The 25,123-nt window shown below is 56.0% G+C and overlaps 1 protein-coding gene across 3 annotated transcripts in view; it reads right to left on the reverse strand.

Moving 5' to 3' along the window:
- OSBPL2 (oxysterol binding protein like 2) overlaps positions 1-9,796 on the reverse strand; it is a 35,901-nt gene extending 26,105 nt beyond the window's left edge. For all 3 annotated transcript variants that reach the window (XM_068986977.1, XM_068986978.1, XM_068986976.1), the window contains exon 1: positions 9,739-9,796. The gene's annotated coding sequence lies outside the window, so the exon portion shown is untranslated. The remainder of the gene's footprint in view (positions 1-9,738) is intronic.
- Between the last annotated feature and the right edge of the window lie 15,327 nt (positions 9,797-25,123).

Here is a 25,123-nt window from a genome sequence, read left to right on the forward strand (position 1 = left end):
ACAAAACTACAGTAATCAAAACAGTGTGGTACAAGCCCAGAGACCAATGGAAAAGAAGAGAGTCCAGGAATAAACCCTCACATATACAGTCAATTGACTTCTGACAAGCAAGTGTGCCAAGACCATTCAAGAAGGAAAAGACTATCTTTTCAACAAACGGTGCTGGGAAACTGGATATCCACAGGCAAAGAAATGAAGTTGGACTCTATCTTATATCATACACAAAAATTAACTCAAAATGGATCAAGGACCTAAATGTAAGATCTAAAACTAAAAAACTCTAAAGAGGAAGATACAGGGCAAAACCTCCATAACTTTGGATTTGGCAATGATTTACTGGATAAGACACTAAGGTGAAAGTGAAAGTGGCTCAGTCATGTCCGACTCTGCGATCCCATGTACAATACAGTTCATGGAATTCTCCAGGCCAGAATATACTGGAGTGGGTAGCCTTTCCCTTCTCCAGGGGATCTTCCCAACCCAGGGACTGAACCCAGGTGTCCTGCAACTGCACCAAAGGCAGAGACAAAGAGAAATTAGACAAACTGACTTCATGAAAAAACTTTTAAATTTGTGCATTAGATACTATCAGAGTATAGAGGCAACCCCCAGGATGGGAGAAAATATTTGCAAATCATACATCTGATAACAGATTAATATCATGACTATATAGAGAACTCCTAAAACATAATAACAAAAACCAAACAACCTGATTCAAAAATGGGCAAAAGAGTTGACCAGACATCTCACCAGAGAACACATCAGTTCAGTTCAGTTGCTCAGTCGTGTCTGACTCTTTGCGACCCCATGAACCACAGCATGCCAGGCCTCCCTGTTCATCACCAACTCCCAGAGTCCACCCAAACCCATGTCCATCGAGTTGGTGATGCCATCCAACCATTTCATCCTCTGTTGTCCCCTTCTCGTCCTGCCCTCAATCTTTCCCAGCATCAGGGTCTTTTCAAATGAGTCAGTTCTTCGCATCAGGTGGCCATACCAATGGCCAATAAGCATATGAAAAGATGCTCAGCTCACTAATCATCAGGGCAATGCAATCAAAGCTATAGTGAGCACAACCTCACACCCTTTAGGATGGCTACTATCAGAAACAACAGAAACTGACAAGTCTCGGTGAGGGTGTGGAGAAAGAGGAACCCTTGCGCATGTTGCTAAGAATGTAAAATGGTACCGCCGCTGTGGCAAATAGTAGAGCAGTTCCTCAAAAAATTAAAAATAGAATTACCACATGATCCAGCAATTCCACTTCTAGGTATGTACCCAAAAGCATTGAAAGCAATTCTTTCAATTTTTTGCACGCCTATGTTCACAGCAGCTAAAATGTGGAAGCAACCCAAGTGTCCATCCACAGACGAAAGGAAAAGCAAAATGGGGTCCAGACACATGACAGAATACTATTCAGCCCTAGGAAGGAAGGAAGCCCTGCCACATGCTACAGCACTGATGAACCCTGAGGACACTACGGCCAGTGAAATACGCCAGACACGAAAAGACAATTACTGTGTGATCCCACTTACACAGGGACCGTAGAGGAGTCAAAGTCACAGAGACGGGAAGAAGGTGGTTGTCAGAGGCTGGCAGAGGGGAAATGGGGAGCTGGTGCTTAATGGGTCTTTACCATTCCACAGGATGAAAAGAGCTTTGGGGTGGTTGGTGGTGATGGCTGTATATACGACCACTGAACTGCACACTTAAAAATGGTCAGAATGGTAATTTTTATGCTATGTGTATTTTACTGCAACTTTCTAAACTGGAAAAAAAAATACATTCGTAAGTAGGACAAACAAGAAATGAACAATTGTGCACGGAGCTCCACGCGCTGGGTCCCAGGCTCTGAAGCACTGCCCTGGAAAGGGAGAATTCCCCTGGGAACTGAGAGATTCTCATGCGAGACTCCCTCTGAGAAGGGTCCCAAACGCCATCCACACTCCAGCCTCAGGGGGTGCTGCTCCTTGTAACGGCTCACACGAACGCAGCCAAAGCCTTCTATCCCCGTTCCCGCTGGGAGAGGCAAGGAGCCAAGGGAGGCCAGGGGGCTAGAGCACGGGGGCCGGGGTGGGGAGCGGATCTGGGGATTGAAGAAGGGTACACAAGAACTGCCCAGAAGGCCTGGTACCACCCCCCACTCCCACCTCCTGCTCCCCAGAGCTCACACCCCGAGGGTGGTCATGGAGCAGATGACCCCAAAGGAATTGCCGGTGAGACCCAGCCAGGGCCTCAGCCAGGGGGCACGCTTCCCTGATAGGACATGTGCTCAACCCATCAGATGCAAAAAACAGGATTTCCGTCAAGAATGAGTCAGAGACAGAAGCAAGGGAGCAGTAGCCGGCAAGAGCCCAGTCTGTCCGTAAGTCTCTCACCATCCCACAGCTATCAAGGTCAAGGTCAAACTTTTCCCGTGCACAGTGCAGAGGGCCACAGTCAGTCTCAGGCCAGTGATGGAACAGACCAGAGAGAGGTCCCAGTACTGCCCCAGGGCCTCCCCTTCCCGCGGGTCATCTGGCTGTGACCAATCTGGCCACACCCCCGAGGCTGTCCTGTCAGACCCGAGAGAGATGCTACAGAGACACTTCCATGTTACCAGAGCGCACAGGCTGGGATGACCACCAAGAGCGTGGAAGCCCCATCTCTCCTGAGTGTGAAAACCAGAGTTTAGCACATAATGGACTCCATCAGTGTCTGGAGGAATTGAAGAGCCGAAGGATGGGGATGGGAAAATTAAATCTGGAAAAGGGGAACCGAGACTGCTGGGTGATGTCAACTCATTCTGGGGTGGCGCAAGCGTGCCCACAGGCTCTCCTGATCCGGCCACCCTCTGAGGAAGGAACAAGGCCCAGGGACACCACCAGTCCCAGGGCCTCCCGAGGTGTCATCCCCTCCATGTGGCAGTGTCACTGTGGGTGAACAGTGACCTTTGTGGTCACTGACTGTTTCAGTTTTGAGATGTCCACTTTGTCAAGGAAGCCCACCTGTCTCCTGGATGCCTAACGGCTCCTACCTATCCTCCTCCTGCCACCACGCCACAGTGCCCAGTTTCTTTCTTCTGTAAAAGAACAAGACTTAATGGATACAAGCACTCAGTTTGCACCAGTGCCGTGCTAGAAGTACTCTCTCTAACCTGCTCTGTCTGGAGCAGTGGCCACAGGGCCACAGGTGACTCTGAGCTCATGCAGAGAGGAAGCCAACGCTTATTTCTCTGTGATGCTACCCAGCTGAATCCCTTCCACTCCAGTGGCCAATGTGGCGGGTGGTGTCCATCCCAGAGAGAGCGCTGCAGGGCCTCACTGGGTTGGGACAACATGGGGACCCAGGAAGCTCCGGTGGCCCCACTTGGCCTTTGCACACAAGTCAGGTGGTAGCAGCAGAGCTGGCCTGGTCCATGCAGCCTTCCCAACCAGCCACAGATGGAGTGCAGAGAAGAGCATCAGGCCAAGCCTGCCCTTTATTCTTATTTCCAAAGCTGTCCTGGTTTTCACCTCTTGAACTCACTGAAATGCGCACTTCGCTACCTGCTGAAGAATGATCAGGTTGTCACGCTCCTGAGGCTGGAAACGCTTGGTGGTGGAATAAGGTAAACACCCCCACTCTGCTCCCAGCAAGGCCTCTCAAAAGGCTGGCTGTCATCTGCAGAGCACCTGTCCACATGCACCTCGGGGACCACAGGGAGGAACCGAGAGTGGCCTTTTGGACACTGGTTCCTTACACTCGATGGAATCTGATTGAGTCTAATTGTGCCTGAGGCTCTATCAGGGTGCTCTTTTAGGGCAAAATGAGTACGTGCGTATTTTCTGTCTGTGGACTTTCCACAACCCCGGCCTTCTGCAGGGTGGCGTGATCTTCAGCAAAAGATGAAGATGCTGCAGGGACCTCAAAATGTCTTCGTTGAGGGGTGGGAGTTAGGGCAAGGGGCCAGAGCAGCCTAGCCCCAGAGACTCCCATCTTGTCCATGCCAGCGAGCAGTTTACAGTCAGCACACAACTTGCCGAGGTTGTTAGGGGTTCAGGCAAGAAATTGAAAGTTTCCAGACTCAGGAAGGTAAGCAAACCTCTCTGCTGTGTAAACAGCTGCATTAATCACCCACTGTTTACCATTCTCCACCCCACGGGGCAAACCAGTCTGGTCCCAGGAGCCACACTTCCTGCTGGGCCTCAGCAGCAGCTGAGACCCCCGTCCACGTACTTGTCCACGACAGACTCAGTCTAGTCCCATGCGCCCCCCACCCCCACCCCTGGGATCCAACTGCTCCCCGTGCAGTGGCGAGCACCAGGACAGTACGTCTTGGCAGGCACTTGGAGGACACACTGATGACCCAGCGCACAGCACTGCAGACAAGGACTGCACGGGATGAATGGATGCTCTTCTGTGCAAATGTGTTTGTTTGAATCAACACAGAGTAAAACAGAGTGGTGTGAACGCAGCCTGGGGGTGTGGGTGAGAGAGCTCTGGACAGGGAGCCCGTTCACAGCCTCCGGGGCTGTGTTCACACAAAACCACAAGAGCCGCAGCCACCGTGGAGGCAGCACACTGAGGGCCGGGAGAAATCAGGCCATGGCAGTACCCCTCCTGCAGCGGGTCCATCTCTCATGAGCAGGACCACAGCCTGGACACGTTGTGGGGGAATGCTCCAGATGCCATATCCATCATGGGGCAGGGACCAGTCTGACAGCCTCGCCTTTTCGCCTCCTCCCTCTCCCACTCCAGGTCCTTCCCCATTAGCTCCCGCCCAAGTAGGACACACTTGCTCGCTCCCCTGACCGGTTTCACCTGCTAAGAAATTCACCATCCAAGTCACGCCTACCCCTGGCACTTCCTGAGCACTAACCAAGGTCAGGGAACTCCACAAATTTCTAACCACCCCACCCCTAGGAAAAAAAAGAGAGAAATGAAAAGGGGAAAAGTGCAAAGTTCTGTTTGAGTTCCTTCTTTTCCCCAGGAACCTGATTCAGACTCTTCATTCAGTTCTCAAAGCAGGGGCAGCAGGGGTGGGGGGTGGAGGTGGTCCCTGATCCTGATCCAAAATGGGTTAGGACCCTGTAGTTAGACCCTAACCCCGGACAAGTACACCAGCCCCGCTGGAGTCACAGAAGTAGGGCACACACACGACTCGGGCCTCCCGCCTAGGAGCCCGCTCCGAGGAGGTGAGGTCTGGGCCTGGAACCTCCACTTTTTACACAGTTGCACAAGCTCTTCTGGTAAGAAGCCCTGCCATTGAACCCACAGCACCCTACCTCCAAGACGACTTCAGGGCAGCCCCGAGCCTTCCAGCCCCTCCCTCACGTGCTGGAACATGCCCCGTGGTTAACAGAACACAGGCACTGGTGCCCAACTGGTACCAAGCTGGGCACAAGATGCACTGGCCCTCCCTGGTCACGGCCCCAGTTCACACCTGTCACTGCTGGAGCTCTCTCTGAGGTGCTCCTTGTCACCCACAAAGCTTCCCACTTTGGCCGTCAGAGCACACACTTCCCTGGTTTAAGGCGACAGTGGAACTCACCTTTCAGCCAAGCATGGTGGCACAGGCGCCAGGTCACAGCTGATCTTTCCCCACAACCAGCATTTCATTTGTTCAGTAAAACACACACCCACCCCTGCCCCCCATGGCTGCCGTCGTCTTTTCTAGAACCTGGGTTCAGGAAGACTTCGCACAAGACCATTTCTCATGCCAGGCTCTCCCCCAAGAACCTGTGTACCAGCGTGGAACAGTGCTTCCCAGGCACCTGTCAAGGCCGGTGGGCCCACCGCTCAGATAAAGGTATGAGCTCAAGGTCAGGTCTGCCTCACCCAGAGCCACACAGACCGTTCCTCCTGCCATGACCCCAGAGCCCAGGGGTGAGCAGACTTCCTCTCCCCTAGGCCCCCAGGCTCCAGGCCGGGCTGGTGCAGGGCTAACCGGGCCAGCATTGACTCAGGGTTTGCATATCAAAAGAAATCCTGCAAGAACTCCACCGATGAAATGAGAAAGCAAAGAAAGAGACACACAAACATCAGGCAGAGAGGTCTCCACACCTCCACGTCTCTCAACACAGTCCTTTCTGAAGGCTGACCTCCACTGTCCAGCTCTTCGCACAGGTTACCAGTTGAAAGATGGTGATGCTTTGAAACGCTGCCCAATGACCCCAAGTGCTTTTCTGAATTTGGAAAAAAGAGGAAATAAGAGCCACAAAGCTCTTGGATGGGTTACAGTGACCATTTCATTACATGTTTGTTAAGGGGAGCTACCGGTCTGAGTATTCCACACACGCTTCCAGCCAGAGGGCAATATGGCTGCAATGCCAATGCCTGGGATTTATCAGCAAAAATGCTTTGACAAGTACACACTGCAGCAGAGACACAAATTAATCATTGTGCACAGAAACTGCATTGAAAGTCCCAAACTAAGACCTAAAATACTAATGATTCTTAGAATTTAAGTATTTGTAAATAATCAATTATGTTCAAATGCTAACTTCCTCCCAGTATCCATATCAATTCAATCTTAAAGTGCACTAAGTTTCTGTCTGTGGGTCTGAGCCCCAGGAGAGATACTGCTTGGGTCCAGGGGTTTTCCAGACAACTCCACCTGAATAGTCATATCTTAAAAGTGTTACTGTAGCTCATTTCAATAGAACTGCAGATCTACCTACCAACGATTTCCCTGGCTTTCCTTCACTGATAAGTTGGATTTGTCTGTCTGTGTCAGTGTCGGGAGAGGTCAATTTCAGTGCTCTCAGGTCTACGACGGAAAGTCTACTGAGAATCTACTACAGTGCCAGGTCCGCTCAGTTACACTTTCACATATAACCTACGCAATAGCCCACTCCACAGGCCAGCACCCTTGAGGCAAGAGCAGATGAGTAACTTTCCTCCCATCAAAGAGAGCCAGGGAGCCAGAACCCGAGAGCCTCAGGCCATGTCAGGGAAGATTCCTAATCTCTCAGACAGAACACTTTAGCCACCTGAGGACCAGCATCACAGCCCTTGCTCAAAGATGCAAGCCTTGCATGCCTTATACCCCACATAGCCAAACTCCTAGGAAAAGATGGGTGTTGGCTTTTCACAGGAATACTAGAGAAATCATTTGAAGACAGTATAAGAATAAATAAAATGTTTCCAACATTTCATAATTGGTTGAAGATTTTACCAAGATTTGTACCAAGATCTTTAAAATCAGGCTGGTTTTAAGTATTTATCCAAGCATTTCCTGGAGGGCCTAGATAAGATGCAGTGGGACAAAGGTCAAGTGGCACTTTTTAAACACTGAAATGACACTGCTTCTGAAAATGGTAAGCCAGAGCCTGACCCCTCTGAATACACCTGGGATGAAAAAGGAAAGCCCTCAGTGCACGGTTTACAGTCTTAAGTTCACCGCATCAAGCTCGCACAGAAATGAATTCAAAACCAAGGCTTGAGCCCAACAGCATATCCATCCATGTCACCCCTGTCCCCTCAACTTGCCCTCTCACACAGTGAACGTTAGCGGCTTCCCCACTGACTGCAGAACCGGGCAGCAGGCAAGGTACTTGAGCAAAATCCTGGATAGCCAGTGGAGAATTTCTACTTTATTTCAGAAGAAATTAAATGGTTTCATAAACATTCACGCTCAACCCAAATGAAAATCTATCAGTTATGTGTGCTGCAAGAAACAAAGTTCTGACACACAGTAATGAGGCAATTAAACATTCCAAAGAAAAACGCTGAAGGGACCTTGAAAAAGAAAATGTTTGTTTTTAAAAGGCACTACAGAGAGGTATTTAAGGATGTGGACCCTGGAGCCAGACTGCCTCGGTTCAAATCCCTGCTCTATAACTTACTCCTATGTGATTCAGAGTAACTTACTTAGCCTTTCTTGCTTCCCTGGTGGCTCAGATGGTAAAGAATCCACCTGCAACGCGAGAGACGTGGGTTCGATCTTTGGGTTGGGAAGATTCCCTGGAGGAGGGCCTGGCAACTCACTCCAGTATTCCTGCCTGGAGAATCCCCACGGACAGAGGAGCCAGTCCATGGGGTTTCAAAGAGTCAGACACGACTGAGCCGACTAAGTACACACACTTCACCTCTCTGTTCTTCAGCTTCCTCATGACTAGACACAGGAAAATGGAACTAAGGAAGAGTCGTGGAGGCTACTGTGAAAACCACATGAATCAAGTGAATATAATGTGCTTACAGCAGTCCTGGACAACACTTGTCAGGTATTACTGTCATCTTCGGTAAGAGCTTATTAACAGAAGGACAGGCGAAGCAAACAGACAAAGGAAGCTCTAAGCAAATTTCGGTTGTCCACGGACTGAACGACAGCACCCTGCCAGGCGCTGCGCAGGACAAGGAGCAAGTGCAGTCCATAAGGTTCCTGTCCCCAACCAAGGGGCAGAGAGTTAACAACCGTGCACCTGCCACATGTCAGAACTGCTGCAGACAAGCGTTTCATCTGCTGTCTTATCAGCCCTGCCAGGAACATGGTTATGTGTCACAGAGGAAGGAACTGAGGCCAGGAGTGATGGGCAAACACTTCCCAGGGCACAGTCAGCAAGGGCCTTCGCTCTGCCACCAGGACAAGGAGCCACAATGCCAGGGTCCCAGGACACTGCTGCTCCCCAGCCCCACTGGATGGACAGCACCTGCAGCTCACAGCCAGGCATGCAGCGGGCACCCCAGAGACGTCTGCTGAACTGCACTGAGTGAGACCACGTCTCCTAATGTGCGAAGGCCACCCCAGCAAAGGGACTAAGGCACAGGCTGCTGCTGCTGGGAGGTCCAAAACTTGTCCTAGACTGACCCCAAGGACAGGAACCCAGCTTCCTGGGAGGTGATCCTCACACTCAAGAGTGCCAGGAACATCCTAACACCACCCGGCTGCTTCTCCCAGAAAAACCTGGGAAGACTGATTGCTGATTACCCAGTAGTCTTGCTCTGGGCTTATTAAGTCTCAAGATTTATTCTGCTGATTACTGAAATGTAACCGCAGAGAGAAGGACGCTTTTAAAATCAGATTACATATCTAACTTATCTAACATATGTGTTAGGTGGAGAGCTCTCTGCAGTAAGTACAGTCTGCTAAGTTGACAAATTAAAAACAAAAGGAAGAGCAGGGGAGGGGGTGGACATGGGCACAAAACCTCGCAGGGCCCAGACAAACCCACAGGTGGTCGCGAGGCAGGGGAGAGGAGGGCAGGAGAGGGAGGGCAGGAGAGGGAGGGCTGCACCACGAGCGGGGACACTGGCTCTTCACCCCGTGCCCTTCCAGACTGGCTGACCACAGACGCCGGCTACCTTAGACACAAGGGAAAGTCGGGGGTCCCGCCACCCCTGCCCAACGCGCCCCCCGACTCATCTCTGCCGCTGAGAGGGGCTGGAGGGCGCCCGGGCCCGCTCTCCAGTCCACTTCCGGGTGCGGCGGCCGGCTGTCCAGCACCGAGGCCGCAGTTGCCCGGAGACGCGGGGTCTGGGCGGCCGCCCGGGACCCGGGCCCGCCGCCCCCGCCCGCGGACCGTCCCAGCCGCCGGCTGCCAACTTTCCTCCCAAGTTTCCTCGGACCCAGGACGCGGCCGGCGGGCTGGCTGGCGGTGGGAAGCCGGGCGGGCCGGGGCTGGGGTCGAGGCCTGGCCAAGAGGCGGGGGGCGCGAGGCTCTGGCTCCCCCCTAGCCGGGCCCGGCCTCCCTGTCGCCCGAGGCCCAGGCCTGCCCGCCCGACGCCGGGCGCGGTTCCCGGGAGACACAGGGTCGGGGTCCCGACCAGCTCACTCACCTAGACTGCTGTCCCTCCGGCGCCCGCGGAGTCCCGCTGCCCGCCCCGCCCCCGCCCCGCAGGCCCGCGACCCACTGACACCGAGGCGGAAGTGCGGCCGGCCACCCCGCCGATTGACAGCCCGCGTTCGCCACTCGCTGCGCCCGGCGCCGTCGCGTCGGCCCCCGCCGGCCCAATCAACGCTCGACCCGAGGCGGCTCTGGGAGGCGGGAATATGCTAATTACGTCGCCAGAGAGGCCCCGCCTTCCGCCCCTCAGGAGTCCGGCCCTTGCGGAGGAGTGACGAGGCGGAAGACCAATCAAAGAAGGGAAAGGCGGGATTATGCAGATATAGACGCGAAAAGGGTGGGCGAGAGGAAGGAAGGGGCGTGGCTGGGTGAGCTGAGTTTACAAACAGCGAGTCAGGTGGCCGGGTCGCTGCTGCTGCGCGCGCTGGGGCCTCTGCACCTGCCCCTCCCAACCCCCGAGGACTGGCGGAACCGGGAGTCACCCTTCAAAAAACTGCCTTCCTCAGCAGCATGCAGGGCTTCTCACCGTCCACCCTCCGTGCCATACCTTTCACCACTCACCAAAACCCGGCGCCAGTTTACCCTCCTGACTGTTCCCTCCTTTGTTTAAAACCTTTGGGGGCTCTTACTGACTGCCGTGGCGCCACGGTTAAGCCCAGAAGCTCTGGAGTCAGATCCGAGCTTGCATCCTTACCAGCTGTGTGGCTGTGGGCAAGTAAACTAACGTCTCTGAGCCTATGAGTACCAAGATTTCCTTTGCAAACCAGGTTTCTCCTACCGAATCCCATCTAAGTCTTAGGTCTGATTTGGGGTGAGTGGAGTAACATGAATCAGGCTGACTGCTGAGAGTTACAGCAAGTGGTTCAGGGGTGAGCAGGTTACCCTGTCCTGGCCAGTGAGGGTCAGTACTGGGACTTTCACTGAGGGTCAGATAGCTCAGGCCAGAGGGAAAGCTGAGGTCAAATGACTCTCCCATCTACCCACAGACCTCCACAGAACTAGGCTAGGTGAGAGAAAGATGTAAGTCTGGGGCTACTGATGGGCATCTTGTCACCGTGGGGGGAGGGGCCACCTGGGGATGAGACTAACCCAGAGGAAAGCAAGAGCAAACACCCCTGGCTCGCCTGGAACCAGCTGCCACCTTGGCAAGCTCTGTCTAGACTTTTCAGGCATGTGCGTGCTAAGTTGCTTCAGTTGTGTCTGACTTTTTGCCACGCTATGGACAGTAGCCCACCAGGCTCCTCTGTCCATGGGAATCTCTAGGCAAGAATTCAGACATGTGAGTCACCACGTTTTCCTTTCTGCTTAAGCCAGTTTGAGGTGGGACCCTGGAGCCACAAGAGTGCTGACAGACCTCCCCAGTCACAGAGCTTGTGCTGGGCTCCTGCTCCTCACCGACTCCTCCACAGCACCAGCCCCCCTGGGCCTTTGCACTCCCTCCTCAAAACACTTCCCCACTTCCAGCTGGGGTGCCATGGGGACAAGCCTTGGCTGCCTCTGCAGCCCCATGTATATGAAGGTGCCGCCTGTAAATAGTGGGGCACAAGCAAGTGCAGCACGACCAGGGCCTGAACTGCATTTCTGGGCCCAGAGAGCCAGTTGTCCCCATGCCAGGGTCTGGCCCTGGCTCACCGGTGGGCCCACTGTCAGTGGGTGCTGGAGACGTGCAGGGACTGAAAAGGAGCTCTCTCAGCCTCTGCTGAAGAGAAAAGCTGGGAGGGAGGCGGGGCTCAGCCTGGGAAACAAAGGCATTGCCATGGTTACCTCTGAAGAAACCGACTCCAGCCGAAGAGGGAAGGGTGCAGTGTGCAGGCTCCCAAGCCAGGACAAGGACAAGGCCGGTTGCCACGGAGATGCTCCACAGTTTCCCTCGTGGGCCTGGCCTGAGTCCAGCGCAAGGTCTGTTACTCTGACAAGCCTCTAAGACTCTGACCCCCAGGCAAAGGACATGCTCTTGAGGGGTTCGACCAACCAGCCCACTCCTCAGCCATGAACTCCAGGGCTGAGTGCACAAGGGAGTGCTCAGGCCAGGAGACAGGCTGGGATTAAATGAGCCTCCTGTCTGCCCGTGGACCACACTAAGCATGGCCATCTCCGCCCTGGCCTTAGGAGTATGGGTGGGCTCCAATCCCAGGTGGGTCCCGTGGCTGGGGTGTAGGTTCATCCCCTTCAAACAAATGCAGCAAACTGGGTTCTGAGTGTTAGCTGTTGCTTCCTCTTTCCTGTGCCTGTGGGTTGGACAGGAATCCTCCCCCAGCTAGAAGCTGCAAGGAGAGTGTCTTGGGACCAGTCAGGAACATTTTTCATGACCATCACTAGGTCAGGAGGCCAATTGCAGAGGCAAAATTCTCCAGGAATGGGCTGAAAACGAGCAGCAGGAAAGCAGACAAAGAGGGTGTGGGGCCAGACAGTGATGATGAAAGCTGACACTAGTTTCAGTTTGCAACAGCCAATCCAATAGATACTGTGGGTCATCATTCCCACTTCACAGATGAGCAAACTGAGCCTCAAGCAGGGAAGTGACTCACCCAGACCTGCAATGAGGAAGTGGCCCGACCCGGGGTGTTCCTGCTTGGCCCAGCCCCAGAGCTTGCCAGAAAGACAGAGCCCTGCCCAGACCTCCTGGACTAGGATCTACATCTGAAATAGGTGCCCAGGTGTTCCTGGAGCTTGAGGGGCATGGCTCGTGGCCAGGACATCAGCTGATTCCTGTCCCATGGTTGCAGGGGTTATCATAGTGTCCCCCTTCATCCTGAGCACTCAGGCCTAGCTTGGCCCCAGTCTCTTCAGGACCCCAGGGTCCATCCTGTGTGTGCTCTCAGAGTTTGAGAAGTGCTGGGTGTCTGGTCCCACTGCAATTGCTCTCAGATTAGACCAAAATCAGACCAGCCCTGCAGTCATGTCTGCCTGTGACCTTCCTCTGACCCCAAGTAAGCATGGCTGGAGCCTCCCTGTCCCAGCTCCTTCTGAATCAGGATCAGATGATATTGTGGCCCACAACTCCTCTCCCCTCAGTCGCCAACTGAACTTGTGGGTGCAAAGCCCTGCATCCTGGGCCCCAGAGGCCCCAGTGTGGGGGAGCACATGCCCTCACTTTGCCCTCAGGAGGCACATTCAAGTGCATCATCCTCCTTCCTTCCATCACTTCAGGAGGCAGAACAGAGATCATCGCTCCCCCTTCAGAGGTGAAACTGAGGCTCAGAGGCCACAAGCCATGCCCCTCAGGCTCCAGGAACACCTGGGCACCTATTTCAGATGCAGATCTGAAGGTCCAGGAGATCTGGGTCAGTGGTCACGCTGCCGAGCAGGCCAATGGAGCCAGCCCTGCCTGCAGCCCACTGCTCTGTCCCCAGCTTCATACTTTCCTTTCCAGCAGGTTTCTGAGCCTGGGTGAATCTTTCTATCTCTATCTGTGGCCAGAGCAGCAACAGCGCTAGGCATCCAAGCATGCCAGGTGCCTGGGGTTGCCGACCTGGCCTTTGCCCTTGGGAAGGCCCCCTTGAGGTCACTCCTCTCCCTGCCCACTCTCCTGCTCCACGGAGTGGAAGTTTCCTCTCCCCTTCTGTGGAATGCTAGGAAATCTGTCTGGATGCATCCTGGGTGAGCAGAGGCCGACAGGCCACTGCGGCGGGGCCCCAGCGCTCACGTGGCCCACGCAGAACCTTCCGCACACAGCTTTCAACTCTCCTTTGCAACGTGACAGCGCTCGGCTTCCCCACCGTCGGAGAAGAGTATTTTTAGTTTTGAACCCACCACGTGGAGAGAGACAAGTTATCAATAGCAGCGGCAAAGGGCTTTTTCTTTTTTTTCCCCATGGCTTTGGGACCTGAGCAATCTGCACCCATTAAATTCTGCCAAAACAGGAAAAAAAATGTATTCCTCTTATAAACTTTTTACCCCGTGCCTTCCTCGCTGCTGCAGCTTTGCAAACCAACTCTTCCCCAGGTGGATCCCACCCAATTCCACAGTGCTCTGCCCCCATCCCCTGGGGCTCTGCAGCCCCACGTTGCCCCACAGAAACAGGAGAAAGGGCAGAGCAGGGGAGCTGGCCTGGAGCAGGCAGGAATGAGGGGCCGGGTGGGGTTGGGGTGAATTCCGTGCTGAGAGTTGACATGGGCCCCACTTCCAGCTTCAGTAGGAGCCCTAGCACTTACTGAGCGTATACTGTGTGCCCAGCTGGGGGCCAAGTACCTTTGAGTGCGCTCTCAGTTAAATGCGCTATTCCCCTTCTGAAGGGTTTCCCAAATGAGGTGCCATGGAATCCCAATTCTGGCTGCTATTAGGTGATTCAAGAGGAAAGTGTTCCTCCATCAGGCAGGTTTGGGAATGGTATTTAAACAAAGCCAACAAGTGTCCCTCTTCTCAGGGCCCTTCCCACTCTGTTGGGTCTGGATCCCCCAGGACTCAGGAGACCCTACAACAGACCCAGGATTTACTTGAACTGAACTTTTTTTTCCCTATGGAATGCTTTGTATGACTCTGAAGTGGCCTTCTACCTTGTTGGGGAGACATTTGGGCCCACTTGGCACCTGCTTTTTAAGATTAGTTAGAGCTGCATATATGAGAAAACCCAGAATAATGGAAGTGCTAACAAAACAGAAATGTACTTCTTTTTCACATGACGCAAGCCTGAGCTGTCCAGGTTTGGCAGGTATTCAGTTCCTACCTTACTGTGTGCTGTGTGCTACTAAGATGCTTCAGTCGTGTTTGACTCTTCTGCAACGCCGTGGACTTCTCCAGGGACTCCATGCAACTCCCACCAGGCTCCTCTGTCAATGGGATTTCCCAGGCAAGAACACTGGAGTGGGTTGCCATGCGGGATCAAACCTGCATCTCTTACATCTCCTGCATTGGCAGGTGTGTTCTTTACCACTAGCACCACCTGGGAAAGCGCTTATTGTATCACTCTTCTAATACCGGCTTCCAGCCTCAGTGTCACCTTACAACACAAAATGGCTGCTGGTGCTCCAGCCATCACATGCATATTTGACCAGGAGGAAGAAGTGAGGGAAAGAACTAGGGCCCCACCAGGTGCATCAGCTCCCTTTGAGAACCTGTTCCTGAAGATAACACCAGGTACTTCTGTTCACATCTCACTAGCCAGAAATTTATCCCATGCCACTTGGTGGAACAGTAACATTCTAGCTAAGTGCATTTCCAGTCTGAATAAAACAAAGGGGCTGGGGAAGAATATTATATGTGGTCACTTGTCAGAGGACCTGTCTACTGGCCTTTCCTGACGGAGACCCCTGAGAACACCCAGAGGATCATGTGTGGCCAGGCCTGACTGTGGCCTGTAGGTCTCCTCCAACATCCTCTGCAGGCTCAGAAATGCAGGCAGATACCTGGCATGGTGTGGGCTCACAATAGCTGCCCGGAAAGAAGGGGAAGTGCCAGCCGCAAAGAGGCACTCTCAGCTCACACCCTGTGTCCCAGCCTGGTGCCAGGCAGGAGCCTCAGTGTTGTCCCTGGGCTGAGCCCTGGTTTCTCTCTTCCTGGCTGTGCCCTGACTGCTGAGCACTGCCTGCCCTGCTGGCCCTGCGCTGGGTGCTGGGTGCCATCATGAGCAGGCATGGGCCCAGGGACTATGGGGGACCTGCAGGCATGCAGGGTTGCTTGGGTCCTACTCTCCCCACCCTTCCCAGGGGCTCACGTGGAGTGGGAGAGGAGGAGGCGCATCTGTGTGCAGGGGACCAGTGGGGCGGGTGAAAGCGGGAGGAAGACAGCTTGGGCTGGGTTAAATTTAACTTGTCGGAGTGGCTGGCCCGGCCAGGGGAGCTCCAGGCGCCGAGGTGGGAGGGGGCAAAGTATAAACCTGCCCAGGAACAGGAATGGGGGTGAATCATTCTTCTGCCTGGGAGCAGCCAAGGCCAGTGGGGAGGGGGCAGGTGGCAGCTGCCCTGGCTCCCTTCCTGGCAGCCAGCAGTCGGTGGGGATGGAGGCCTTGCATAAGGGCATTTGGGGACTTTTGGAGGTTTAGCGGTGCTGCCCCCATTCTATCCCTGGAGAGGAAGGCAGGAAAGGGGAGAGGAAGAGGCAGCTAGCATCTGTGCCAGGCGGTCACAGCGAGGGGGGAGCCTGCCCCTGGGGGTCGCAACTGGAGGCGGGGGGAGAGGTGGCCACTGTGGTGGGGGCTCCGTCTCAGTTCCCTGCTAGCTTCTAAGGAGAGGACCACATTTTAGTCTTGCACTGGGACCCACACCTTCCATAGCCATTCTGGGGAGGATTCGGGGCAGGAATTGGGGCCCATGGGGTGCTAGCTTTTCACTTCCGGGGCCACAGGACTTACAGGCAGCCGGCCTGGTGGCTCCGTGCCCTCCAGGCAAGGGGGCTGGCTGGGCAAGCAGGCCAGGTTTGTTCTGGGAAAGGGGCTGATAATAGGCCTCATGCTGGGCAATTATCCAGCCCTGCCCCAGCCACTGGAAGGAGGTCTAGCCAAGAGTCCCACGGTCGAGGGGGCTTGGGCTTTCAGGACTGGGGCCCCCCTGAGGCCCCCCTGAGGCTCCCCTGAAGACCGAGTTACCCTGGCACCTTCCGCCATTCACGGGCCTCGGGAACCCACGCTGCCTCCTGGGCTCCTAGCTGAGCTGCACATAGCAGGTTCTCCACAGATAATCTGGAGGCCAGCAGGCAGTTCTGGGAGTAAGTTGGGCAACAGCAGTGGGCTGGGGTTGGGGAGGAACCTGCAGCCCCCAAGTCCAAGCTCAGCCACTTACTCACACAAGACCTCTCCAAGCAGTCTGTTTCCCCAGTGGTGAGACCCTTGTAGGACCTGAGGGCATGGGCATGGACCCCTGTGATGAGCATCCAATGCTCCCAACCCTGTATTCTAGCAAAGGCCCCAGAACCTCCCACAGGTTGATCCCACCTCTGGCCCTATCAATGGCAGGAGAGTGGAACTGGAGACCTCACTACCTCATTTTGAGATAAGTAGTCAGGCCATGGCCTTGGGCAAGGGGCCCCCGCCTCTGCTGCCAGGGCTGTGAGTGATGGGATGTCAGCCTGGAGGGGCCACACCAAGGGGAGAGCTGGGCTGGGAGACACAGGCTCATGAGAGTCGTTGTGCTCCTGGATCCAGCCAGGCCTGAAGGAGGACCACCACCAGAGAACCATCAGATGCATGCCCTACTGAGCCAAGATTTCCCCGCCCACTTCTCCATGCGTGTCAGGGAGACCTCTGTCCATCTGGGTCTGTCCATTTGGGCTTTCCAGTGAAGAGCCTTCCAGTGAACTTAGCTACTTGTTACATGAGCATTTCCAGCTCTGCATGAATCAGCTGGTCAAATTTAGAAAATGTGAGAGGATTATGCAATGCCAGGAAAAGGTGGACCCAAACTGAGGTCTGCCAGGGGCGTGCGAGAGGGGGCAGGGGTGTGAGGGAGTGGGGAGGAGTGTGAAGGAGTGGGCAGAGGTGGGAAGGTGGGCAGGAACTGGGACAATGGGCAGGGGTCCCACTGGGGTAACCAGCACCCAGGGCTGTGGGGAGGGCGCAGGTGGTCCCACTGTGCCCCTACAGACAGCAAGGCTCTGGTCGAGGGCTAGGACTTTGTGGTTCTGAGTCACAGCCCATCGTGGCCACTTTCCATTTGTGGCCCAAGTCAGGCCAGCCTCCCAGCGCAGCCACCGGCCAGCCGGGCCTAAGAAAAGCCAATGGCTTCTGAGCAAAGGCCCCCAGCTCCCAGGGCAAGACCCACAAGGTGCTGCTCCCGGGACCCCAGCCTGTAACCCCCCGGCCCCTCTGTCTGCTGAGCTCACTCCCCACCCCCACCCCCACCCTGGTAGAGGCTATCCACTTGTTTCTATGTTGCAATCTCTAGCTGTGGGTGAGTGTGTGCAGAAGTGTGTGTGTGTGTGTGTGTGTGTGTAGCCAATGAGTGACTGAGACTTGTGCCCAGGCTAGGGGAGGGGGCTGATTCTGGAGCAATCTCTTGACCCCATGACCCATACCCTGATCGAGGACCTGGTCCCACAGTCAGGACCACTGTGGAGGGAAGAGGACATTTCTCTGGCCTGTCCCTACAGGGTGGGATGGAGGAACCCCACCCCCGCTGGAGTCAGAAACACACCCACAGACACACACCTATGCACGTGTGCGCTCAGACACATACACTGACTCATAGACACACAGCCAGGTCCCTATGCACACACACACACACTGAAAAGCACCCAGACACATGTGTACAGAGACACATACACATATATAGTCACAGACACACATAGGCGTACACAAATGTACTTACACACACATACAGACACATGTGTACACACCTCCTTGAGGGCTCAGGGGACATCTTAATTAACTGCACCCCCCAGCACTGAGCCACTTGGTCAGTTATTTTCCTGACAGGCACAGGCTCCCCAAAGGGCTGCCGGAGCACCTGGGACTCAGGGAGTAAACAGAAGTGCCGCTCTGGGACTGGGCTTGTCTCCTGCAGGAAGCAGCTCCCAAAGTGGTTCTCGTCTTCTGAATCCACTGAAGGCTGCCTCGTGAGAAAGAGAGACCCAGGGCTTCCTGTCCTCCCGACCCCTGTAGGGTCAGGGCACTGTGCGTGTGCCTGGGGCTCACACCACTCTTGCATGACATACCCACACACGCATGCACACACATACACTCATGCTCTCTGGACCCCAGTACACAGCAGTCGGGCCAGATGGGGAGACCTAGAGTAACCCTGGGGCTTTCTGGGAGAGGAAAGCGGCGTGGTGGGCAGGGATGCCTGTGCTGGGAAGAGAAAAAGGTGGCCTGTGGTTCCAGGGCAAGGCCCTGGGGCCCCTGATGGGTTCTGGTGAGGGGGCTGTCGGCCTCTCAGCCTCAACCCCAGAGCAGAGTAGGGCAGTAGCCAGGCAGGTGGTGCCTGCATGGGAGTCAGACCCCCACGATCCCAGAATGCCCAGCCCAGCAGCCACCCAGCCCCCTGCCCCAGACCAACTACCCTACCCGCACTGTGACCATCCATGGGGAGGGCTTCGCTGGCCCATGAACGGGTGTGCTGCCCCAGCCCAGCGCGCCCAGCCTCAACCCCAGGCATGGGGCTGCAGAACGGACTGGGGTCACCTGGCCCAGGTCATCTCATCAGCATTGTCACCAGGGCCACCCCATCTGGTCACCCCAGGAGAGGCCCAGACTGGGGCAGGAACCCAGCAGGGCAGGCAAGCCAGAGTAAGGTCAGTCAGGATGATGCCTTTGGGCTCTGGGCTGCTGTGACAGTGGCGCTGCTGGGCACAGGGTGCAGCGTGCGGACATGCTCTGTGGGGGCAGGGCCTCCGGGGACAGGCAGATGGCAGCCAGCCAGACGTCCAGACAAAGCCGTGGCTCAGAACCCACCCCCAGCTCTTGCCTCACACTCAGACTGCAGGGCTGAGACCACAGCAGGAAACTTTGGGGTTGGGGTGCAGCTGTAGTGTGGGAGAGGATCTGGGGGTCAGGCTGGGCAGAGCTGGACATCCCCTACTGCTTACACATGTGGGCCCACACTCACCCACTGCCACAGCCCCTCATCAGAGCAGCCTGTTCCCCCTGGCCTGGCTCAGTGATCCCAGGGGTTTTGACACTCACTGTCCAGGTCTGATCAGGATCTGGTCTGCAGGCCCTGGAGAGTCTTGGCGGGACGCACGGCCTATGCTTGGCTCAGGCCCCCAGTCCCAGTGGCACATGATGCTGCTGATTGGGGCCACGGGCGGCCCCATCAAACACTCCTGGGGCTGCAGGGGAAGATCCCAGGCTGAGACCAGCCCCCACAGCTGGATCTGGGGGCCTCCTGAAGCCACACGCCAGCCCACACCCAGCCCCACCCGGGGCTCTGGAGAAGGCACCCCAGAGAAAGGTCCCCCTTTGCCCTTCTTTCCTGTTTTCTCCTTGGTTTATGCATTTTTAGTGCATTGAGAGAACCTGCAGAGATGCAGCTGGTTTCATCCACTCCCTCAGCAAAGACTGGACGGCCAACCCTGGGCAGAGGGCACGTCCAGAGCCACAGGCCAGGTCCCAGAGGGACTTCCAGAGGCACAGCACCTGGTCCTTGGAGAAAAGCGTCACTACCTTCTTGCCTTCCCCTGCACCTCCCCTGGGATCTGTTCACATGCCCATAGATCACACCTCCTCCAGGGAGCGTTCCTGAGGTCCCTGCTCTTGTGCTAACATCTCCACAGGCGGGCACTGTCTGTAGGAGGAAAGGGCAGTGGGTGAGAAAATTCAGACTCAGGATCCGGTCCCCGCTCCGATCAGCTCCCCGGGCTTTCCGTGCTCCCTCCAGCCTGAGCCATCTCCCCTCCCACCACATGGAAATCAAGGCCCCAAAGCTCTGTTTTCTGGAGCCATTGATGGTAGACCTTGCCTCAGCTGGCAGCGCTGGCTACAGGAGGCTGGGCACAGACTGGGTGGGGAGGGCTGTCAGCCTCCTTCCTGCAACCACCACTGGGGAGGACCCCAGCCCGTTCCTGCCCAGGCCCTGCAGTCCTGTGCAGAGAGCTGCCCCTCCTCCCTCAGTCCCTTGCCTCACTCCCCTCACCCTTTCACCTCACTCTTGCCCAGGACTCTGCACTCACAGCAACCAGGCACAAGAAGACACAGATGCCCAGGGAGAGCCATCGCTGCATTCCCTGGCCCAGCTACCCCATTCATGAACTTCATCTCAGGGGTCTCCCACTGGGCTCTCAGTGTCCAGGTCCACTGTTCCCCCAGGACCAGGCATGGGCTCCCTGGGCATTGCCAACAAAGGCGCTGTCTGGGGAAGTGGCGGAGGCACATGTGACCCCCAGGGGATGACCCCCGGGGGGGTGGTTCTAGTGACATTGACTATGTTGCTGTAAATGCAAACAATGCTGCCGCAGCTGGCCACCAACACTATCCATGCCAAGCCTATGGGGCTAATTCTGGGGCTCTGTTGTCACCCCAGAGTAGACAAGGGCACAGGAGAGCAGCCTGGAGTTGCAGGGAAGAGTTCTCAGGGGAATGCTCACTCCTGGGAATGAGCTGAACACAAGGGAAAGACAGAAGTTGGTATTTGAGCTCCTAGATGCAACTCTGTCTGAAGCCCAGTCCCTGGACTTTTCAGCCTTGGCCAACAATAAATACTCCTTTTCCTTAGGCTTTTTTGAGTAGATTTGTGTCATTTGCAGCCAAACCACAACTATATCCTCGTTCTCCTGTCCTCTCCTCCTTCCTGCCACCAGGGCCCTGGGCCCAGTTCAGTCTTGTCCCCGAAGACAGAACACTCAGCTTTTCTTTCAAAGTGGTGGCCTCAGGAGCCATCCTGATCACACCCGGGCCCTGAGCTCATCAGGACGCAGCCGGAGCTGGCTCAGAATGTCACCAGGAGAGAAAAAAAAAAAAGGAAGACAAGGAGCAAAAAAAGAAAAATCTGCATTCCCATATTCAGATGAGCTTCTGCAGAATGAGTGAAAGTAAAGAGGAGTCACAGCACTCGGCCCCAGAGTGCTGACAAGCACCCTGGCAAATGTGCCCTGGCTGGAGAGCAGAACAGTTGCCCGCAGCAGGTCTCTGGCGGCTCCACTGTCCTCATTATTTCTCATTAGCGGTCTGTGTCACCACGCAGCAGGGAAGGGCTCTGTGGGCACTAGCCCAGGGCAGGCGGTCCCATGGAGAAAGGTCTTCCAGTGGGGCAGTTGGAAGCAGAGCTGCTGCCCGGGGACAGTGTGGGGCGGCCGGTGCAGTGAGACCCAGAGCAGAGACCACACACACAGAAGGCTGCACCACGGCCACTGGGGAGATGCCTGAGAAGAGGCTGGTCTCGGTGGGGGCGTCACCTGCCCTCTTCTCAGCAACATCCCTGTGGAGGGGCCTCTGAGCAGCTCACCTCTGTGCGGTGGTGGGGAGGCAGACAGCCCTGTGCCGCGGCTGGTCTCCGGGCCTCAGCTGATGCTCAGCCCCTCCAACCTCCACTCTCCAGTCCACAGCCTCCTCGCTGTCACCTCTGCAGTTCTCAGAGGGCTTCCTGTGAGAGTTACCACAGTGCCAGGAGGGCCCTGATCCCGCATATCTCCCAGCCACTCTGTATGGCAGCGCCACCTCCCCCCGTCAAGTGGGGCCAATTAGCCCTAACAGAACCAAAAGTCCTCCTCCTGACCGTTGCTCCCTGGGTCCAAGGGTCTCAAAATGCCAGGGAGGCAGCGGTGGCCCCCCAGCCCCCTGTCCTGGCACCCTCCATCCCCTGCCTGGGGTCTTTTCTCTCCCTGCAGCGCACGGCTATCTGAGACACTCATCGCTTAGCTCCTCTGTTATGCTTGTCTCCCTGCATCAGAATGCTTGATACTCTGATATTCTGTTGTTGTTTAGTCGCTCAGTCGTGTCTGACTCTTTGCAACCCTATGGACTGTAGCCCACCAGGTTCCTTTGACTATGGGATTTTTCAGGCAAGAATACTGGAGTTGCCATTTCCTTCTCCAGGGGGATCTTCCAACTGAGGGATCAAACCCATATCTCCTGCATCTCCTGCATCAGTAGGTGGGTTCTTTACCACTGAGCCATCAGGGAAGTTCCCTGATATTAGTAAAAGCTCAATAAAACCTAGGCTTCCCTGGTAACTCAGCTGGTAAAGAATCCGCCTGCGATGCATGAGACCCGGGTTCGATTCCTGGGTTGGGAAGATCCCCTGGAGAAGTGAACAGCTACCCACTCCAGTATTTTTGCCTGGAGAATTCCATGGACTGTATAGTCCATGGGGTCGAAAAGAGTCAGACACGACTGCATGACTTTCATGGGGAAGGAAATGGCAACCCACTCCCGTATTCTTGCATGGACAGAGGAACCTGGTGGGCTACAGTCCATGGGATCGCAAAGAGTCAGACACGACTGAGCGACTAACACTTTCACTTTCAATAAAACCTTGTTGGGTGAATGAATGAATGAATTAGCCAGTCAGTGGATAGGCTGCTCCTCTGTGAGGCCTTGCAGGGGGTCTGTTTCTCTGATCTAGGGCTTACATGGTCAGGACATTGCTTCCTTGTTGGACTGGACATTTTGAATCCCAAATGCTGGCTGTTTTGATAAATGGAGAAAACTCAAGCTGCAGGCCATAATCTCCGAGGATGTCCTGGTGAGCTGAGAAGAGGGGCCTATGTCTCCTACCCTCAGCCAGCCTTTCCTGTCGTCTTGGGGAGGGTTCCTTGCCATTCTGGGGTTTGAATACCCCTTCTTGGGACAGAGACCTCATGGCAGGAGGCTCTGTGGACAGCCACTAGGGACCTGCCTCATTCATCCCAAATTGCCTTGGCCAAGTTTAACCCAGCACAGAGGACTCTAGGTTCCCGTCCACCCGAAGTCAAGGCCCCAAGAGTTGGTACCTTTGGTGACCTCAGAGGCCTTGATCTCAGGGCTGGGCCAGGAGTGTGGCCATCAAGAGAAGGGCCTCTGTTCTTGTGTGACTTGGGCTGGTGTCTTCCTGGGCTCTGTGCAGGCTGCTCGTATTATCACCTTGTAGGGAGAATGTCGGGGCTCATGAGGTCATGCGTGTATATGCCCATAGGGGGCGCTCACCGCACACAGCCACGGCCAACCTCAAACCTCTGGGCCAGCTGTGGCCTTCCTGCTTCTGATGGCCTCCTTTCCAGGTCTCCACACTCTGAGTAACTCCCCCAAGGAACACAGCTGGGTCCCCAGTGCCAGGGTCTGAGCTGAGTCCACCTCCCCCCATCACATCGCTGCTCCAGCCGCTGTGGTGTGAGGCCACCAAGGAGAACTGGAGAACACTGACAACATATGGAGCTTGGCTGAGACTGTAAAGGGGCTGCCCTCTGCTCAGCCCCTCTCCTCACACCCCCTGACTCAGCCCCCACCCAGGACAGCAGCTGAGGCTGGGGAACAGGCTCCCAGCCAGTGAGGAGAGGGCCACAGCCCCTCTCCAAACCCCCATCCAACGCCATCTCCAGAGACCTGGGGAGGGGGTGGGAGTGTGCCCACTACTAGCCAGAGCCAGCCCTGGGATGCCCACGGCTGAGCACAGGGACGCGAGGCCCTCACCCAGCACCAGTGATGCGGGAAGGCTTGGACGGTGGGAGCACCTGGCTGCCAACTCTATGAGCTCTCTGCCTTGGCTTGTCTACCTACCGGCTGGTGCTTGCTCCTGATGCAGCCTGGTCCACCGTGAAAGTCGGGGTGCAGTCAGGAGGAGCTGAGGGAGCCTGTAAGAGGGGCAAGACTGCTGGTAGTGGGGAGGTACTGAGAGAGGGCTTGGGTGCCGGGTGGTGAGCTGGAGTCTCAACAGCTCTCCCCCAGCACAAGCTGCAAGAAGCCATAGAATCATCATGCATCCTCTGGGGCTGGGATGAGGGGCGAGGGTCTCCTCCCTGCAGTCAGCCCTGGGGAGGGGGGACAGGGAGCCCAGCACCCCTCACTCCCCAAAGTTTCTAAAGCACCTCAGGGCTAGAGGAGGGATATGTCCCAGCTTGATCAGGAAGCTGATGTAAGTGTGGGGGTGCCCGTGTGTGCCAGCACCTGGGGTCCCTCTGCAGCCCCTCCCCCAGCCTCCCGTCCCTACCCCCACGCGAAGACGCGCCTTTCTGTTCTAAGGCTTCCGCGGATGTGCGCCGCTGGCGACTGAGCGGAGTCGCTGCTTCCCTCTCCCTCGGGCTGTGTTCCCTCGCTGTCTGCTGTCTGATGTGTGTGTGTCTAACTGCCGTTCGTGGGTCCCCCAGCCTGACGCTGGGTGGCTGTTTCCCTCGTCTGTGGGTGTCTGTGTGTCTGCCTACGGGCGTGTCTGTCTGTCTCGCTGTGTGTGTCTCGTCCTTGACCCTGTCTATCCGAACGCTTGTGCCTGGGGGAGGGGGCGCTCCCTCCTGCCTCTCTCCCCCCAGCCCCTCCCGCGGGCGCTAACGCAGCGCGCCGCCTTAGCTGCGCCCGGAGCGCAGTGACCTCGTCTGTCCCCGCATCAGCGACCTCACCACCGCGCTGTCCACCGGGGGGACCCCGAGGCTGGGTGCCAGGCCGACGGTCGCTTTCCCCCAGCCTACGGCCCCCTGAGCTCAGGGTGGGCACGCTCCCTTCGCGGCTGGGTTCGCTGGTTCCCCATCTTCCCTTATGTAACTCCACATCTGTCTGCGCCTTGCAGGTCACCCTGGACCCTACCCTGGGTCCTGCCCAAGGGAGAGTGAGAGCCAAAGTCCCACCCATATGGGGGGTGGAGCAAACCCCTGACCAGGGCACCGGCTATCGGAGACCCCTCCCATCCTTTCTCCTCGGGAGATTCCTTTCTCCGAGTCCTGCTTGCTCGAAGGGTGAAACGAGGAGGGGGTCCCGTGGGGGCAAGTTCCCCTGAGCGCGGATGCAGAAGTTTCCCCTCACTCCCACTCCGGACCCCCTCTGGCGCCCCAGATCCCGATGAGAGCCAGCCAGGGGTCACTGGGACGGAGGGCACGGGGCAGGT

The sequence above is a fragment of the Capricornis sumatraensis genome, chromosome 15 (assembly GCF_032405125.1).
Source record: "Capricornis sumatraensis isolate serow.1 chromosome 15, serow.2, whole genome shotgun sequence".
NCBI lineage: Eukaryota > Metazoa > Chordata > Mammalia > Artiodactyla > Bovidae > Capricornis > Capricornis sumatraensis.